Here is a 21,443-nt window from a genome sequence, read left to right as displayed (position 1 = left end):
ACAGAGTAAAAACAGACTGATTAAATACAATAAGCTACTAAACATTAAAATATAACTTACATGGAAACTGCATTTAGATGTGGAACCATAGCCTTATCAAGTTAGGTAGAAGCCCCATTTTCCTAACTGCTTTATGGGGAATCTAAACACAGAGGTGCGTTTGGATGCCAACGTAAGGAATCACCGGCTATGCTGTGCTCAATCAGCTTGGTGAAGCTGGGAAGAGGTTTCTCAGATTCCCCTTCCAGATGCTACTGATGAGAACCGACTAGAACCACAATTTGGAAGACACGGGTGAAGAAGCAACCATTATTGTCAAAGCCCATTGTGGACAGATATTCGATGAGCAGACCCAGAGGCGAACAAGGGGGCCCAGCTGGTCCTCACCATGCTGAATTCCTCCATTAGCTCTTTTTCTTGATGGCTGGCCACAAGGATGAACAGCGACCTCAAGTCCACCCACGCCTATTTTCTTAGCTACAGACCCACAGAGGCAGTTGTTCGCTGGGACTACAGCTCCCCAAAGACCCCTACGGGAGCACCTCATCATGACCCACCTCCTCAGTGGTCCTACTGCTTGGATTCCCCAATTTCCTTGCCAACTGTGACTGATCCACCCCCACTAGTGCTTCAGTCCGAAGGGGTAGAGGCGTCTTCTCTCTGAACCTCAATACTCCCCTTCCAGACTCTCAATTCCCCAGCTCACCATCAACTGTGTAAATTCATGCTAAAAATTAATCCCTTGTTCCCATGAAATTTAGAGTCAACTCTACTTTCATGACTAAAGCCTGATTTAGTACACTGACTCAACAGTTTATCAATATGGAAACAATAGTAACAATACCTTCCATTAAAGGCAGTGCTATATAGAATGAATACTTATGTCCTTCAGATTCCTATGTTAAAATCCTAACCCTCTGTGTGTTGGTATTAAGAGGTGGGGCCTTTGAGGGATGATAGGGTCGTAAGGGTGGAGCCCTCATGAACGGGATTAGTGCCCTTCTAATGAAGATCCCAGAGAGCTCTCTCCCCTCTTACACCACGTGAGGACAGCAAGAAGACCACTGTCCATGAATCAGGAAGTATGGCCTTTACCAAACACTGAACCTTCCAGCACCTGGACTTGGACATCCTCGCCTCTGGAACTGTGAAAAATAAATGTTTGGGATTAAGCCACCTAATTAATGGAATTATCTTATGGTAGCCCAAACAGACTAAGACAGGCATGTCAAGGAGAATTTGCTTCAAGGTCAACAGTCATTTCATTAAATGTATATTTTAGCCTTTTATGGAATTTTTCTATTTAAAGTTTAGGGGGTTGTGGTGGTTGTTTTTATGTTAACATAACAAAATGCTGTTCACCAAATGTATTTGGTGGTTTTTTATTGGTTTTATTTTTTCTAATTCTTTATTCTAAATCCAAGTTAGTTAACATAATGATTTCAGGAGTAGAATTTAGTGATTCATCACTTACATATAACACCCAGTGCTCATCCCAACAAGAGTCCTCCTCAATGCCCATAATCCATTTAGCCCATCCCTCCCCCCACCCCACCCAACACCCCTCCAGCAACCCTCAAGTTTGTTCTCTGTATTTAAGAAGTCTCTTACGGTTTGCCTCCCTCTCTGTTTTTATCTTATTTTTCCTTCCCTTCCCCTATGTTCATCTGTTTTGTTTTTTAAATTCCCCATGAGTAAAATCATATGATATTTATCTGTCTCTGGCTTATTTTGCTTGGCATAATTTACTCTAGTTCCATCCACGTTGTTGCAAATGGCAAGATTTCTTTATTCTTTATTTTATTTTCTTGGTGTGTCCTAGACTGTTTGTAACAAATTAGAAAAATAAGTAGAGGGGTGCCTGGGTGACTCAGTTGGTTAAACGTCTGACTTCGGCTCAAGTCATGATCTCGCGGTTTGTGTGTTTGAGCCCCACGTCAGGTTCTATGCTGACAACTCAGAGCCTGGAGCCTGCTTCAGATTCTGTGTCTCCCTCTCTCTCTGCCCCTCCTCCACTCATGTTCTCTCTCACTCTTGTTCTCAAAAATAAATAAACATTTTTTTAATTTAACGAAAAATTACATCAGTAAATATTATATTGATATATTTGTAAATGGAAAATATTTACAATTCATATAAATGCATATAATTCTTATACTTCATAAACATCATTTAAATTTTACTTCTGTCTCTCCCTCCCTCCCCACCCATTGCTCTCTCTCTCTGGATGTATGTGTGTATATATGTAAATGTTTCTATGTCTAGTTTACATTTGAAACGACTTATTCCACAAGGAATTTACAAACTCCACTTAGTAACAACCACGTGGACATATAAGTAGACACTTGTTTGCACACCCACACATTGACCTTGGTTTGTAAGTGGCTGAACACTCAAAAGTGTAAAGAGTAAAGTACATGAAGTACATGAATATCAGATGGAAAAAAACAGCAAATCAAGGTCATTTTTACCTTGTTTATCCTCCTTGAAAAGGAGGCTTCAGAAAAAAAACAGGTTAAAACTCTGATTTCAGTTCATCAAGTGCAACTGAGACCACAAAATGAAAGTTACACACAAGCCAGAACACAGAAAATGCCACTCAGGTTTCATTTCCAAGTTCTAAGATCCAGCAACATTTCTCTCATTATAAATGAATATGTAAGATTATTTATAATATTCTTTTTCCTTAAAGTGAGTATGTGTGCTCACTCATGAGTGAATGTATGGTCATATAACACACAAAAGTCACGTAACCAATCTGGAGTGATTTGGTCATTCATTTATTTATACACATAAAATCTATTTATGTATATGGCAAGCATTTACTATGTGCTAGTCTGCCAGACACTAGTCTTATCTCCTGAGATATAGATCAGCACATAAGATGTAAAGATCCCAGTTCTCCAAGTGCTTTAAGAAAGAGAAAGTAGCAATAAATAATAATCACGATGTGGAAAATGAACAATGTAAAAGAGGATAAAGCCGGTTTTGTTGTCTGAGGGTTTTGTGCAATTGGCACTACTATTGAAAGAGTGGTAAGGACAGACCTCATAGAGAAGGGCAACTTGCACAAGGACACTTGTGGGCAGCTAGCCTAATAGGCATCCGGTAGGCAGAATTCCAGCCAGAGGGAATGGCTAGCGAAGGTGTGACTTAGCCTGGTCAATTTCAGGAAAGGCCAGGAGAGAGCTGTGTGAGCAGAATGAGACAAGGGAAGAAGGTAGGGAGAACGGATCAGAAATAAAATGAGGCAGCACAGATCACACAGACCCTTGGCATTTCCTCTTGAGGTAAATGGACAGCCATCAGTTGATTTTGAACACAGTTGTAACATGATCGAACATATTTTCAAAGGAAAGCCCTTGCTTTTGAGGCTCATCTTTGGAGGGCTAGAAGAATTTTTACCACTAGAATCATGGTGATAACAGTGAATCTGCTGGGATTGGTAAGATTCTACATATGCTTTGGAAGTAGAGAGGATTTCCTGGCAGATGAGATGTTCAATGTGAAAGAAATAGAGGATGTGAGAGAGTCTGAGAAATTTTAACTTGAATGAAAGAAAGCATGGAGTTAGTTTATCAACAGACATGGTAAAATCTCAGACTGGAATATATATTTGTCAGTGAAGACTGAGAGTTCATTTTGGACATGTGAATTTGAGAGGTCCTTTGGGAACCCAAGTATATCATGTGCCAAGAAAGCAGTTGGGGAGAGGAGATTAGATTTTGGGAGATCTGAGCTATAGATGTATATCTGGGAGTTGTCAACATATGGTGTTTAAAACTATGAACTTGGATTAGATCACTCTCTGTGTGGGTGTAGATAGGAGAAAATGAAAGCTGCCTCAGTATTAAGGGGAGAAGAGAAGATACCAGCAAATAAAACTGAGAAGAGACTGCTAGAGATCAAGGATAAAACCAAAGGTGTGTGGGCATCTGAGAATTCAAGTTTCAAAGGTTGTTTAGGAAAGAAAAATTAACTGGGTCAAATAATCATTGAATAAATTAAGGACAGAGAATAATCTTCTATGTGTTCAGGTTTCTATGAATTGGTATGAGTCTGAAGAATACATAGGAAACCGCTAGTGTGAGCTGTTATCCCTGGGAAGTGAGATAACAGGTGAGCAGGAAGGGAGAGGAAGATTTCAGTTCAACATACTCAGCAATAATTGACTTTCTTCCCCATGGTGTGGATCACACTTATAATGAAATATGAAAATATGCCTAAACTAGAAAAATAATAACCATCTAGGTGACAAAATACATTAGATAACAACTGATGAAAATATCAAACAGGTTAAACTTGAAAAGTAAAAAAAAAAAAAAAAAAAGAAAAATACAAATCCTCAAAAGAGCATCCATGGAACCATAACGGAATCTCAAACTCTAGTCAATCATTGCTTGGATTGAACATTACCTCCAGATGACTTCTTTCAAAATGTAAACATGTCACCTCAGATGGACAATGTGTAATCGGTAATCTCAAAAGTATTTTAAGTGGCAGATGGCTCAAATTATTAAACATACATAGATAGCTAAGAAAAAGCTGTATGGAACGTAAGAGAAATAACTACTCTGTAACTCTGTGAATGGGGAAGATTGGTTGTAGAGTCAAGAGGAGGGCTCTCCAATCCAACACAGGCTGTCAATGAAGGACACAGCCCGCAAGAGTTTTTCCCAAGAAGTACTGTAATGCCACCGACCACTGTGGAGACTTATACTAGTTAGAGACCAGAGCCAGGTCAAGTAAATAACCTGGAATCAAGTATGAACCAAGGATCCATTGCTTCTCCAGGCCAAAGGTACATGGTAAATCAGATATAAGGCAAGAGATCTCTAGAGTGGTGAGTTACAAGGTCAGCGGTTGCCCTAAAACTGTAGATGAAATCTCAGAATAAAACCAGAAGTGCTGGGGTGCCTGGGTGGCTCAGTCGGTTAAGCATCAAGACTTCGGCTCAGGTCACGATCTCTCGGTTAGTGAGTTCGAGCCCCACATCAAACTCTCTGCTGACAGCTTGGTGCCTGCTTCAGATTCTGGGTCTCCCTTTCTCTCGCCCCCCCCCCCACACACATTCATTCATTCTCTCTCTCTCTCTCTCTCTCTCTCTCTCTCTCTCTCAACTAAACATTTTTTTCAATATATGAAATTTATCATCAAATTGGTTTCCATACAACACCCAGTGCTCATCCCAAAAGGTGCCCTCCTCAATACCTATCACCCACCCTCCCCTCCCTCCCACCCGCCATCAACCCTCAGTTTGTTCTCAGTTTTTAAGAGTCTCTTATGCTTTGGCTCTCTCCCACTCTAACCTCTTTTTTTTTTCCTTCCCCTCCCCCATGGGTTTCTGTTAAGTTTCTCAGGATCCACATAAGAGTGAAACCATATGGTATCTGTCTTTCTTTGTATGGCTTATTTCACTTAGCATCACACTCTCCAGTTCCATTCATGTTGCTACAAAGGGCCATATTTCATTCTTTCTCATTGCCACGTAGTACTCCATTGTGTATATAAACCAGAATTTCTTTATCCATTCATCAGTTGATGGACATTTAGGCTCTTTCCATAATTTGGCTATTGTTGAGAGTGCTGCTATAAACATTGGGGTACAAGTGCCCCTATGCATCAGTACTCTTGTATCCCTTGGGTAAATTCCTAGCAGTGCTACTGCTGGGTCATAGGGTAGGTCTATTTTTAATTTTTTGAGGAACCTCCACACTGTTTTCCAGAGTGGCTAAAATGAACAAATCAGGAGACTATAGATGCTGGAGAGGATGTGGAGAAACGGGAACCCTCTTGCACTGTTGGTGGGAATGCAAACTGGTAAATAAACATTTTAAAAATGTTTAAAAAATAAAAATGGAAAGTGCTAAACTACCAGCATTTTTTTAGTATGGGACCAGATAAATCTGGTTGAAAATATCTTGAGAACTAAATGATGGGGAATAGAGACTATGAGAGGTCTCTATATTTTTGTAATTAGTCATCAAAACACTCAAATTGACTTGTCAAGATAAAATCTTCTGATACAGTTTAACAAAATGAAGTTTAAATAATGAGTAATAAACCAAAGGTAAAGTAAAAAAAAAATGTCTTCATACATTTTGTAATGTTTTTACATTCCTTTAAGTTCTCTCAGAGACAGGCAGGTACATTTTTTTTTGTTTGTTTTTGTAAAGAGAATTTTGGCACTATCTCTGCAGGCTAAACTTATTCTCTTACTTTCATGGAGTTTAAAAAACTTACCCTGGCATTAAAAAATGTAAGAGTAAATGCATTTACAAAATTTGGTTAAGTAACCATTAATGAAAATATCTTGGCTTCTGTGTTTAAGTTATTAGTCATAGCTTTGTGACTAGAAAGCAGAATATAATAATTTTTCAGGGTAGTTCTCTGTGAATCCACAATGCTGGGGAAGTTTTCCCAAGTCTATTTGTAAAAACACTCATAATTTACTAGTTCTCCATGGTGACATGAACTAATGGACCATCTTTAAATAAATTCACTTAGAGATCCAGAATATGGCACAATGCTCTCTTTTTCTGTAGTACTGTAAAATTAGCATCAAACACAGAAGAAGTCACCATTCTTCACCTCCCCCATGGTTGTCATCTCTGCACCGTAAATCACAGAGCAAGAATAAATGAAGTTGTTTTTCTCCTGTCATTCATATTTCATATAGCTTTCTCTATAGTGTAGAAGTATTTCATTTTTAGGAAGGATTAATGCCAAAGGGTTTATTGCCTTCTATCAGAAACATTTAGCTAGCTTTAGAGATGTTACTGACGAAGTTGCTTTTAACATTTGTGTCTATGTGCACACATGCATACACTGTGATAAACATGCAATGTGAGGGCATCACAAAAACGCTTTAAAATACATTTAAAATATATTTCCAGTGAATTTCCCTTAACTTTCAAGATTTCTTAGCACGGACATGTGCCTGTAAAAAGGAAGCAATCACCATGGCTGGCATTATAAAACAGATCTTTGGCTCCTTGATACAACACTTATAATTGATGTAACTTTTTTTTTTTACAGTTAAATTGAATCAGTTAAAGACTGATTCAATGTCCCACTTTTGTCTCTCCGTATGTCTGTCTGCATACCTATGTGTATGTGTAAAAGGGAGCAAGTAGATGGTAGACATGAATGTAATTTTAGGGATGCTTAATTGAGGATGGGGAGAAACATAGAGAACGTCCAGGTTTCTTTTCAAGAAAATACCAAGATGAACTCTTGAATAAGCAGCTGATATTGTCATGATGAAACCGACCCTTAGCTGAAATTTCATACTCTTGGCAAAAATAATTCATCTGCAGTTGTAAGTCATAATGCTTCATGGACTTGCACATTAAGATTTCCTGTAATGACTTGGAAATCCACAGGAACAAGGGAAGGGGTCTAACCCATTATTTGGTTGTGATAACATGACCCACATGAATGTTAGGGGATAATGGGCAACTTAGCTCACTGCAAATCAAACAGCTCCATGATCCATCATTAACCTAAGTGAGCCTTCGTTTATTGAAGCAGCCCTCTAAATGAATAGGTCACAGCCTATATAAAAGTTCAGAGATTTGTTAATGTTCCAAGGACTTAGAGTCTATTAGATCAGATGGCCTGAGCATGTACAAAATTATAGGTGCTTTGGTAACATGCTTTAGCGTATATATACATATTTTAAAGAATATTCTTTGAAACTTGGTTTAAACAGGGCACGCTGAATTTGTGACATTATCCTGCACAAATGTGGATATGTGTCAAGTTGAAAAGGAAAAGAAAGGACTCTGTAGAGAGATACTCCACAAGAGGAAATAAGTTTCCACTGTAAACCGACTTTCATAATGCAATTAACTCCATTAGGGAGAATGGAATTTTGAATACTGTTCAAATTAAGGCAGTGCAGTCAGAAGCAGCAGCAATTGAGGAAGAATTAGCAATGCCCTTCTGAAGGGAGCTACTGAATTAAACCTTGGAGGGCTTTAAGATTAAGCCATTTAATTGTTACTTTAGGAGCTCTGGACTCTGCATAGACACGAGTCCAGGTGTTAATGCCGATTCTCCTCTGTTCTCTCCAGATAACAAAACTGCATCTCAGAGCCAATTAAGACAAATCCTTAAAGGCCTTTCCCCCCTTTTTTAGTGCATTCTGGGAGGTTTATTTTAATTGTGGACACCATGGGGAATCAGGGACATTATACGTAGTGATACAGTATTGAATCTTGAGTTGAAAAGATAACTAGTACTTGTCCAAATTATTCTGTATTAACTTTAAAACCATTTTTTTTGGTCAGCTGACACTCAAATTCTATTCTTTTATTCCCTTAATAATCTTAACAGAACACGGTTTCCGTACTGAATACGAACAAACGGCAAGCCTAGCAATTATTACACTTACAAGCCAAGTTATATGCATAATACATTACTATAAAAATTCACATAATTCACAAGTATGTCTCCCTCTCCTCCCTAAAGATTACCACTCTTATCATCATGTAAATCGTCAAACTCCTCCTAGATGCATGTGTATGCTTAAGTAAATTTATGTACCCATATCCATTCTTTCATTCATTCATTCATTCATTCATTCATTCACCGAAACACTAATGGAGGGTTCCTACATGCTAAGCACTACTGTATAGCTTCCCTCCTGTGGTCTCCATTTCTTTAGGAAGACAGACGATGTAACACAGTATCATGTAAGCTGAAACAGGTCCTATTTAAAGAAAATTAAATATGGATAAAGGTAAAGATAATTCTGAGAAAGGAAATGCTATTTATAGACCGTAATTAGAAAATGTAGCTCTGAAGTAAGAATATTTAAACCAAGATCTACATAAAGAAAAGGATGAATTGGGTGACTGCAAAGTCCCTGTGGCAGGGATGAACTCAGCATAATGTGAAAGAAAACGGAGGGGTTACACCAGATATTGCCTTTAAAACACAGGAAGTACTTAGTGATATTGGCTGTCTGTACATTGAATTGGAGTCAGGGGAGGAGATAAAAGTAGAAGCAGAAAGACTAGTTAGGAGGCTGCAAGGATAGCGGTTGTATCGAAGGCGACTGGTAGAGGTGGCGGTTACTGGATTAAAGATGTACTTAGGCAACAAGGCCATGAAGCCAGCAGATCTAATACTGGCACTGTTCAGGGCGAGAAGAGAGGAAAGCAAGGTCTCGGGGTTGACTCTAATTCTTAAGAAATTAAATGAATAATTATATAATTTACTGAGATGAAGTAGATTAGGAAAATGAAAATATTTAGTTGTGGTGATAAGGAGCAGAAATGAAAAGCTTGGTTTCAAACAAGTTATGTTTAACAGGACTGAAACATGTTGCTATGAACTGCATGTGTTTCCCTAAAGGGCGGGGCATACAGGCTGAATTGCTAACTCCCAATATGATGGTATTTGGAGGTGGGGCCAATGGGAAGTAATTAGGGTGAGATGAGGCCATAAAGGTGGGATCCTCATGATGGGATAACTGCCCTTATAAGAAGCGAGAACACAGAGCCTGTTCCCATGCTCTGTAGCAACATCAAGAAGTCATATGAAGACACAGTGAAAAGAAAGCCATCCACAAGCCAGGAAGAAAGCTGTTGTGGTAGGGTCCCCTTCCTAAGGGAAGGAAAAAACAAAACAAAACAAACAAAAAAAAAAAAACCTGAAGGCAACCAGGTTATACACATATGTGACAACATCCCTCAGGACCTTGTAACATGAAACCACTTCATCAGACTCCATGTTTGTATGTTATCATATATGGGAGACAAAGAAATGGAAAATCTATTTTAAAAAACTACACCACATGGCATTCGGGGATCAGTTCTTCCGGTAGGAACCCAACTGAGCAGTGCCGGCAGGAATAAATTGCTTCCTGGAAAGAAAAGCCTCAGGGTCACGACTCTATGCGAGAATCCATCTACACTTTCACCAGGAACCCAATCAGCCAGCACCTCAATTTTGGACTTCTAGCCTCCTGAGTGGTGAGAAAATAAGTTTCTGCTGCTTAAGCCACCCAGGCTGTGGTATTTATTTCTGGCAGCCCAGCCAGCCTAATACAGATGTGCAAGTGGAAACACTGGGTAGGCATCTGGAGATTAAAGTCTGAATTATCAGAACAAAGATTGGAGACAAAGACGTACATTTGGAAATGGGCTTTCAAATGGCATTAGAACCTGTACTACGGGATGGCATTACCTGTTCAGTAAGTTTCTAGATATGTGAGCAGGACCTAAGACTGGGCCCAGGGATACTCTTGACAGTTTCTATTTATAGGTGTAAAGACAGAGAACTCGGCAGAGGAGAATGAGAAAAAGGAGCCCGTGAGAAAAGAATAAAATCAGAAGACAATGACAAGCACATGGAAATATTTCTGCAGAAAATAATCCAAGTATGAAAACTGCTAGGTTTTGAATTTTGATGGATGCTGCCTAATTTCCCTGCAAAAAGATCCCACGGTTTATAATTAGACAAAACCCTAGGTAGTGGACCTATGTTTTTGTGGTATGATTGTGTATTCTGAATATGCCTGACATTTTTGTTTTTCAAAAGTAATACCTACATGACACCACTGCTGTGTCTAGGGCAGATCACATCCCATGTATTTTCATTTATACCATTTCTTTCATCACCAGTGTTATATAATAACAGGCATATAAAATTCCTTGTTAAATAAACACATGAAATACTGAGATTTTAATGTATTATGGAATGTTTTTTAATGTTTATTTACTTTGAGAGAGAGAGAAGGGAGAGAATGCGTGCATGAGAGCAGGGAAGGGGAAGGGGCAGAGAGAGAGAGAGAGAGAGAGAGAGAGAGAGAGAGAGAGAGAGAGAGAGAGAGAGAATCCCAAGCAGACTCTATGCTCAGTGTGAAACCCAATGCAGGGCTCAATCCCACAAACCGTGAGATCATGACCTGAGCAGAAATCAAGAGTTGGACGCTTAACCGACTGAGCCACTCAGGCACCCCAGAATAACTGTCTTTTTAATTCCTCATTTAAAATTTATATTATTTATATTTAGTATACACATGAATCTGCTGTGTGTGCCGGATTACTTGACACAACTCTAATTTTGGTTGTAATAGCTACGATTCTAACACTGGACTTCCTTCCATGTAATGATCTTATAGTGGTGACCTTCTAGTAGGCAGTTTAGTACAAATATCAAATAATGATTTAGATAATGAGGTATCTCACTGTGAAACACCCTTCTATTTCAGAGAAGTATTCTTGGCTTCCCATTCTTGTCTAAGTAAACATATAATATAAAAACCTTGCCAAGAGCTTATGTTTTCACTTTTTACCCAGGATCCTGTTGCTAATAATTAGGGAAAAGTAGAGTTTCAGGAACCATTTTGCTTTTAAAATAGTCTGAAATCACACTTGGAGTAGGCTACCCTTCCTGGAAATAAACATTGACCCACAAAGTCCTAGGAGGACATTTCCTTTCGGATACAATGTTGATTACTTCCTTGTTACTTCAAGTATTCCACATTCTCTCTTCAGAAATAGTTTTAAAAACATCATACTATTCAGTGCTAATGATAACACCCCAACATTTTTTCCTAGGGGCAGTCTTTTCAAGTTAATTTCCCCTACTTCTCAACATTTACCAAACATCTGGATCTCTTTCAATTAAATTTAGAAGTATTACTTTAGATAAATTAAATTAACATCACATTTTGGTTGATTACTTCCTAACAATCCTTTTTGACATTGAAGACAATAATAAATGCTGAAATGTGAGCTAAAATTATTTGATATTTGGCTTTTGAATACTACTTCACTTGTGTTATTAAAATTAATGACATCTTCTAATTGTATATTCCACCTATGCCCTGGATATTATAAATTTTAATCTTCTCTATATGGCTTCAAAAACTCAGGAGCTTTCTGGGTTAAGTTGAAATTGGCCCTGGACATGGAGGGCAAGGAGAGAGATTGGTATGTGGCAGATTTGGCAAGTAAAGAAACTTTCTGCATGAGACTTGTTATGGGTGCCCACAAGATGAGTTAATCTCTGCATCTGCCTGACAGAATCTTAAAAGTTTGTGTAGAGGCCTTAACAGTGTTCAGTCACATCCTCTGTCTAATGGTCTCAACAACACTTTGCTTTCTCAAGGTTTTGTCCTTGAAACAACTCCTAGTGTGAGAATGGTGGGCAGAATGCACACTCCAAGGACAGGAAAGAGAATGAAGAACTTCTGATCGCCAGGGTCCAGCTCAGGGGTCAATAGGGGGTCACAGCCTTTTGATAAACTCCTCCAACACTTTAAGTTCTCCATCCATCATTCATTTTCTTTTCTCTTTCTAATGATTCCCATCTCATCTACGCACATGCTCAAATCTCTATATAAAAAAATAATAATAATAATCCCACAAACTTCCCTTGGCTCTGTGCTTTCTATTTGGTGATTTATTCTCCTTGTTGCTGGACTTGTAAACCTCTTGAAATATGGTTTCATCCTAATCTAAACTTCATTGATTATTTACACTACCAGAAATACCCATGCCTATTCCTTAAAAGCATTCTTGCCAAAAATAAGTGGAATTATTTTTAGGTAAGTGACCTGAAAACCACAGACATCCCAACATGGCAAGTATATTTTAGCATATAGCAAATGCTGGCCACCACATGTTTTCATCTAACCCAGAGGGCCAGCTCTGGCTGTAGTTAATCTCTACCAATCTAGTACTATGGTCATGGAAATTTCCAAAGACAAAGATCTATTAGTGAGTGTTGTCTATGTGGTAATATTATACTAACCAAGAGAAGAAACCAAGGATCAAAAAAAGCAGAAGTTACAGAACTTACTGAGTATATGGTATACTTCAGGTGTAATCAATCATGCTTGTAACTAGCATCCTACTTTGTGGATAATTCCACAGTCCCAAGCTATGTCCTAATGTTGATTTCTTTGGTACTTTGCACTAAGTATGCACTGGTTCAGGAGTTGATACACAAGTCCTGTATTTCTCTATTGGGTATCTGTGCACAAACTGGGGCCTCACTTTCTCTCAGCAGACTAGCCATACCACGTACATGAGATTTACATATTTTAAAAAGAATTTCACATTGTTCAAATAGCACATCCCTTATATTCAAGGTAAGATAGATCCTTTTATGGAGTAATGACTTAAATGTTCACAGAGCAAGGAGTATGGAAAAAAAAAACATAACCCTTAAGTGGAAAAAAAAAACAAAACAAAACCTGGAACATACTGAAGATTTAAGTTACCCCTTAATACCAGAGCTATAATATGATAAAGTGATACAATCCTGAATGAAACTAAATTTACAAAGAACAGTAAATACAGGGCCTGTTTTCAACAGCTTAACAAACGCTTATTAAATTAAGTGATAATTAATAGTTGAATAAATAAATTCTTAAAACATTAACCAGCAGCTCACAAAAAATAGAAAACTACTATGAGAAGCTCATCTGTTATTCAATTTTACAAGAGTCATAACTTTCTCTTAGTCTTTTCTAAAAACGTTACTTACCACATATTATTAGTCATCTTATCACGTGATGCTTCAAAATAACTTTGACTAACCACTATGGACATTCAACACGGGCAGCAATATTCACATTCACACACACATGAGTACACACACACACACACACACACACACACACTTCTTTTTAAAGTTTTGTAATGACAGATCACCCTTTCAGCATAGTAATTCAGGGGGGGAAAATGCAATTACCTTAAAGTCAAAAGTTAAAATGCTTTCAAAAGCTGTAAGAGTGTAAATTGCTCAATTATCAAGTGTTAGTGAAGGGAAAGTTCCCATGAAAATCATAAATCTTCATTCCTTAATTAATTTTATTTGTCTTGATATGAATTGACCCACTTTGTAAAAGTAAAACTCCATATCTGTTAAACAGGAAAGAGCAAATAATTTCCACCTGTCGTTAGATATAAATGGAATCACGAACTGGTGCAAAATGCTATCTATTGATGTGGTCATACTGACAGGGTGGTACAGGGCATAATTACTTTAGAAATAGCTTTGTTAAGAGACTAAAGAAATGATATCTTACCTTAAATGAGACTTCTGTAATCACACTTCCTCTTTGGAAGTATGAAGACGTTTGGAAAAGTCTATTAGTAAGTCATCATATTACACAGGCCTTAGATTTGATATTTTTTTATGCGAAAACATGGCTCACTTCTGAAGAGAACCATCACTGTATGTATTTTCCTATCACAGTTGTTAGATTTAATGATCTGACATCTAAATGGCACAGGTGTGAAAACACAGTAATATTGCACATCTCATGTAAGAACAGTTTCAGCAGACTATTTGCAGTACTATTTCATCAGCGAGAGTGATTTGATGTTCATCACAATCATTCGAAGAGGTAAGAGTGACAGACATTCTTATTAACCACAAAATGATAAAAGATTGATTTCAATCAATATCACAGCCTAGTACATGAAATACGTTCTGCCAAAATACCAGATGCAAAAGATTCTAAATCCAAGATCAGTGTGTGCTCCATCCTCAAAGGATGCAGTCATACTGAGGTAAAAAAATGTCACGTGAAGCATTAGCTGGGATCTTTTCCCATAAACTAAGCACGGCTTTTGCTGTGATAAGATCTTAATATGTATTATCCCACATGTAAAACAGAGGATGCTTCCTTCCCATTATAATTCGGCTCTCTCTCTTTATGGGAATTATCTAAAATGATCACATCACTAAGCAGATCAGTGGAAAGAGTCAGGTCCAGTAGGGAAAAAAAGCATTCTTGGCTTGAAAACTCCCCCCTAGTGCTAGAAAACGGTACACAGCAGTCGAAGTTAAGAATCCAGAAACTGGAGATTTGCTGAACATAACGGAAAAGAAGATGTGATTTTTTTTTTTTTAATGAGAAGGCAGTGAATAACGGCAGAGTTAAACCTAGAAGTTAGTCTTCAAAATACAAGCCATTATTAAAGGAGAAAATATATTCTGGAATTGATTTTCAAGTACATGGAAGACCTCTTTTTGATACAGCAGTTTCTATAGCAGGTGGAGGCAATGTCCCCAGATCTCGTCACTGAACGAGCGGACGTGCCCCTTAGTTAAATTACTTAAGTGGAAGCTTCTACTTTGTGTGTGGCTAAGCTCGCAGCATTCCAAAACAATTTGTCAATCAACTGCTTATGGCTTGGGAAGAGTAAACATTTGCCTTTCAATTCTGAAGAGACCTTCTGCTGGAATAATGGAAATATTTGTAAGAAAAACCTACTCAGGTAATTGCCTTCCTAGAAATAATAATGAAGATGTATAAATTAAAGGGATTCTCAAATTGATTTTGATAATTGAATGAATAAATGATGCCACTGAATGAGGAGGTAAATATTTCTGGACAGCCATGCACCTGGGTTTTAGACATCTTGAAACCAGTCAGGTATGCTGAAAAGACCAAGCAAACTGATACCTGCTTGGCATGGTTGGATTTCCACGTTTTGGTCATGTAGAGTGTAATTTAAAACTGTAAACACATTTTCATAACCTGCTCTATTACATTTTTCCCCCTCAGTATGTAAGGTGATTTTCTAGCTAAGCAGTTTGAGAATGAGCTTCAAAATACCGGATGAGAAATTGAGAATCATGAAATGGTCACAGAATCACCCAAAAGTATGTCAGTTCTCTCTCCAGAGAGTGCAGAGAAATGTCTATAAGAGACATCATGTACTGTGAACTATAGAGGTGCTGAAGCCACTATGATTTCCATGTACAAAGAATGATGTTTAAGAGGGAGAAAATATTTATAAACTACAGAATGTCTCTTTGGAAAAATGATTTGCTAGCATGACCTTCTACTGCAAATAGTTCTTTCTTTTTGAATGTACCACCAAATGTTTAATACCTTTAAGATAATTTTTGAAATGCATATTATATAACCCACAGATCTGGTAATATCTCCTCCACTTGTCCCAGATTAGTTTTGTTGTAGGAAACTCAGCTGTATACTGAGAGACTAGCTATTAAAGCATTGCATTGCTTTACAGTTTTCTTTAGTGAAGAATGAAGTTTTTAAATATATGTGTCTTAGTAAGTGTCAGTGGAGAAGGATGTAGAGATGTTAATGTATTTTAACAAAAATCAGGAGAGATAGGTATTTTCAGAATTTTTTGAAAATAAAGCATGAATTACTTTATAGTAAAAAAAAAACAGATCAATAAAGCCATTTATAAAATAACCAGTTGAACACCTCCCTAAACATAATTATTTCCATTTGAAAATTCAACCACGCTAAGCAAGGTACAGGAGTGGTTAAAACATTTCTTTCCCTCCCCTTTTAATTCAACCTCTCGCTCTCAAGACTAGAGACTTGTTTAGAACTTACTGAAGTTTCCCAAAGCAAAACCACGCACCAGTTCCTAATTCAGATGCCAGGTCTGTGTGCAACCTCGTTCAGCTTCTGACGACGCCAGGCAACACTTTATTAATCATGTATGAATTTCTGTGCGTATATCCTGAAGCGATCACACACGATGCAATACCAATAAAAAAGAAAAAGAAAAAAAGGAGCCTTACCTGATGGCAGAAAAGGCAGCTGCAGCAGGATGCAATAAGCCAGCCTTGCACCGAAGGTGAGACCCTTTTCTCCTCTCCCTCTCCTTCCTCTCTCTCTCTCCCTCTTTTTTTCTTCTAAAATCACTGTAGCAACAAACTGCCTTGCATTTCGTCCTCTCTCATTCACAGAAGATCCTCCAAGCCGGGCAGCCAGCAGACACCACTTTCTTCCTGGAAGCGGTCTGCCTCTCTTCTCAGAAACGCCTGGACCCCTCTCTGTGGCTCCCTCCACGTTTACCCTTCGGATCAATAATGCTGGAGGAGCGGCTGGAGCTCAACTGCAGCGGCGAGCGGCCAGCCAATGGGGGCCCAGGATTCCCTCCCAGTCATCTCCCCGCCCTCAAAACAAAACACAGCGTGCCTTTGACACATCACCGAGTTGTGAAAAGTAATTGAATCTTGTATTCGAAACGTATCTTGTTTGTTCTTTTTCCCCCCTAGCGTTCATTGTACAGTGCTGTGAATGAATGGAAGGACTCCACAGTTCTCAGGACACTCATTAGAGGAGCTTAGTGGAGGGGGAAGCGTGGGCGCGGGCAAAGTGACAGCACCTGGTTTCCTTTGCACCTGGAGCTTTGCTATTAAAAGGCTTTGAGGACTGTTGAAAATCAGGGAATTGGGAGGCAAAGGCTGGAGTCCTGCTTCTCACTCCGCTAAGTAGCTTGATTGTTTTTATCTTGTGGAACCCGAGGATAAAGTCCATTTCACCTGGAAGCCATCTCCTTCTCGGAACGTGGTCTGAACAAGAATCAGTTGCTAGTTGGTGATAACCTTAGCCAAGAAATTTCTACTAATCCATTTACCTGCTTCTGTGCTGGCTGAACCTGGTCAGGTTTTTATGAGGAGCTAAAATCTGTTCAGGTTATATGTTGGGCTTGTGTCTTTAATTTTGCATGTTTATGTCTTGTAAGATTTCTTTAATTAACATTAATTTGTGTTAGGAAATCTCTTAGTGATTACTTGCAACGGTAGAGGGTATTACAAGGATTTTTAAAATCCTATAATGAAAAGGAGCGCTATTGGAAACAATACTACTACATCCGTCCAAATTCCATGATAATCGTTCTTTACATTTTTGTTGATTCACAACTTCAGGAGTTCCTGTGGATGAAATTTGAAACAAACCGTATACAGTGAGGGCAAGGAGAGACCAAAGCAAGAGTCTGGCTGCTCTGGATTGATAGGCGGCAGTGTTAATAAGAGAACTTAAATACAAGGCTTGCCTTAGGTGGCCACAGACTAGTAGATCTCAGCACCTGCTCTCCTAGAATCTTAAACGTTTATGTGAAGGTGTTGATGGGGTTCACCTATGTATACAGTCCAGATGCTCTCAGTAACACATAACTGTCTCAAGCTCTTGAAGTGGCTCCTAGCATGGGAACAGTGCACCTAATGTACATTCCAAGGACGGGGGAGGCAGTGAGGAGCCTCTGATTGCCTGCGTCTGGCTTTCTGGTCAACTGGAGGTCACGTCCTCCTATTGACCTCTTCCAACAATTTCACTATCGAAGTACTAAGTACTGACATTAAGTTCACGGGAATCATTTATTTTCTCTCCAAGAATCTGTCACTTTATCATTTATGAGTCAAGAATGCAGCAATATTTGGGATAATCATTTAATCTAAGTATATCAAAACCCTCAAGAGCACAGCATCTCTGCTGTTTTAAACATATGTATAAATACAAGGAGGCTTGGTAGCTCAAACAGCTGCACAAATAGGAATGTCTCTTCAATGTAATTGTTGAATGAGAATAAAATTAATGTGTCTTTCTGAAATCTCTTTGTTCCACTGAAGTAATACAAATGGGTTGATGCATTTGGTGTAGCCAAGCTTTGTGTGTCGTGACAAGTTGAAATAGCTTGGGGAGACTTTACAAACAAAACAATTTTGTTACCTGTCCATCATGTGAAGGAGCCATGGAAAAGTGCGATATTTACAGCACTGTATGCTGTGTTGCTATAAAAAGGTGAAAGCTAACTTTATTGTAACTCACTCATGTAACCAGTAAAATTTTATTCAGGACATTCTCTGGTTAACAGTAGTCACCTGGCTTTTGTGAAGAAAGGAATGCACTAAAGAAATGATCGTTATAAACGTTTGTTTTATTTCTTTTTTTTTTAATTCTTAATGTTGATTTATTTTTGAGAGAGACAGAGACAGAGTGTGAGCAGGAGAAGGGCAGAGAGAAAGGGAAGGGGAATCCAGAACAGGCTCCAGGCTCCAAGGCTCCGGGTAAGCTGTCAGCACAGAGCCCTGCCACGGGGCTTGATATAGGAAATCACAAACAGTGAGGTCATGACCTGAGCCGAAGTCTGACTTGTAACTGACTGAGCCACCCAGGCACCTCTGTTTTATTTCTTAATTGCATAATAACAAAGGGGGACCTGGCTGGCTCAGTAGATTCAGGTCATGATCTCGCTGTTCATGAGTTCAAGCTCCACATCTGTCTCTGTGCTGAAAGCTCAGATCCTGGAGCTTGTTTCAGATTCTGTCTCCTTCTCTCCCCCCTTCCCCACTCGTGTTCTGTCTCTCTCTCAAAAATACAGAAACATTAAAATATATATATAATAATATGTATTCATGTATTTGAATTCATTTGTTGATCACAAATAACAAGTGACTGAATATAGATTATTCTCTTTGTTCTGCAGCTCAATGGTTTTCAGTGTGTTATCCCCAGACCACTAGCAAAGGTATCACCTGGGAACTTGATGAGACGGCAAATTCTCAAGCCCTTTACTATTCCTATTGAATTGGAAACTCTAAAAGTGGTATCCAGAAATCTATGTTTTAACATCCCTTCAGATGACTCCAATGCACAATCAACTCTGGGGGTTGTTGCTCGAAGGAAGGTATGTGCAAACTACTGCAGAAGACCAGCACCTATTTTTGTATCAATAAATCGATAAATCATTTATTTATCAATAAATCAATAAATCAATAAATCAATAAATCGTTTTCTGAGTTTGACCCCAGCATTGGGCTCTGCACTGTCAGCATGAGGCCTGCTTGGGATTCTCTCTCTCTCTCTCTCTCTCTCCCTCTCTCTCTGCCCCTCCCCTACTTGGGCTGTCTCTGTCTCTCTCAAAATAAATAAATAAACAGAAAGAAGGAGAGAAGGAAAGAAAGAAAGAAAGAAAGAAAGAAAGAAAGAAAGAAAGAAAGAAAGAAAGAAAGAAAGAAAGAAAGAAAGAAAATTCTGTCACCCCCTGCTGAGGTCATTGGGCATTACAAGATGTGCTATATAATTCATATTCGTGCCAAGAGTTGAGAAAACAGTAACATTTGAAGATGGGGTGGACAAGATTCGATTAATGAAATCAATGGGATTTGGAATCGATTGGAAATGATGATATGGTAACTTACATTATTCTATGTCTTCTATAGATTTTTCCTACTCCACCCTGGTGGACGGATACACTTCTCCATTCTAGCCTTGGTTATATGACTTGCTTCAAAATATGGATAGAGAGAACATTATCATGTTCAAGCAGAATACTGAAGAACAAATACAGTTTGTGCTCATTTCATGCAGAAGCTTTTCCTTCACCCTGGGCTGTTAAATGAAGAGAACAATGGAGTCTTAGCTGTCCTAGGATGGACATGTAGTTTGAGAGGTTAATAAAGCTTGTATTTGTAAGCCACTGGGATTTTTAAGGTCATACGTCACCGCATGGGAACCTAATCTATCCTGACTAAAAATAAGTAAGTAGAATTCAAAGTAATTTGAAGTGAAGAAGTGCTAAAGCAAAAGTAATGACTGGGACAAGGCATTTAACTGGAAACTCAAAAATCATTTTTGAGGAAAGAACAACAAAACTAGTAGAGTTTCTTTAAGGAAAGAATGGCCTGAAAAGTGGGAAATAAATATTACAAAGAGTTATGACAGCGATTAAGGCGAAGTTCTTTAGCAATGGGGAGCCATGGAGACTGTTTAGAAGAGGAATGGCATCATCAAAATTGTGCGATAAGATGATTACTCTGTTGGCAAGAAAGAAACAAAAAGACAAAGGAAAATTCACCACAAGGATGTGAAAAATCAAAACACGATGTAATATGGGCCAGGGACAGAAGTATTGTCACCCTTACACCTGTATTCATGAGTTAACAAGTTTCATCAACCTGACTTCCTAAATATCACTTAAATCATCATTTATTGTTTATTTGGTCCACAACTATTATCGTTTCGGTTCAGGCTTTTACCCTTCCTCCCTAGACATTTGTGGCCATTTCTTAATCAGTATCTCTGTCTCTTTGATATATCTGTTATTAGTCTACAATAATTGGTCAACTTTGCTTCACATCTTTAATTCAGAATTCACCTAGGCTGATGGGACATTCCCAATCTTATGGAAGAGGGAAAGGAGATACAGGAGAATCTCATTAAAATAACAAAAACAACAATAAATGTTGCTCAGAAGTGATGAACATCACTTCTGTTTGTATTTCTTTGGTCAAGGAATGTCAAGGACACAATACTAAGTGTGATGTCAATGTAACCAAAATGCATAGTCTTCCTAGTGGAAAAGAAGCATAGGGAGGGCCAGTGATTATTTTGAAGAATAGTGTGGTCTACCTCATTCTTCTCTAACGCTAAAACAACAAAATCTGAGGTTACCTGCCAGGAGGTTTGCATATCTAGGGTAAAGATCCTTTACCTTCCTTTATCTTTGTTTTGTCATTTCATATGTAATGCTTATTGTTAAATTGACATGATTTCAAACCTAAAGAAAAACAATGTAAGAAATCGCTTAAGCGTAATGTAGAGGACTCTATTAGGCTATAGATGTCGGTGGCAGAGAGAAGAAAATTCAGAGTGTTCAGTGTTTTAAATCTTGTAGAGTATTCATCCTTGCTTG

The 21,443-nt window shown here is 38.4% G+C and overlaps 1 protein-coding gene across 2 annotated transcripts in view; it reads right to left on the bottom strand.

The window, feature by feature from the left end:
* Positions 1 to 16,717, bottom strand: part of CDH12 (cadherin 12) — a 1,052,064-nt gene extending 1,035,347 nt beyond the window's left edge. For both annotated transcript variants that reach the window (XM_019812450.3, XM_019812457.3), the window contains exon 1: positions 16,543 to 16,717. The gene's annotated coding sequence lies outside the window, so the exon portion shown is untranslated. The remainder of the gene's footprint in view (positions 1 to 16,542) is intronic.
* Between the last annotated feature and the right edge of the window lie 4,726 nt (positions 16,718 to 21,443).

Source organism: Felis catus, chromosome A1, assembly GCF_018350175.1.
Source record: "Felis catus isolate Fca126 chromosome A1, F.catus_Fca126_mat1.0, whole genome shotgun sequence".
Taxonomy (NCBI): domain Eukaryota; kingdom Metazoa; phylum Chordata; class Mammalia; order Carnivora; family Felidae; genus Felis; species Felis catus.
Note: the sequence above shows the minus strand (reverse complement) of the source record. Positions and strands in the feature narration are given on the sequence as shown.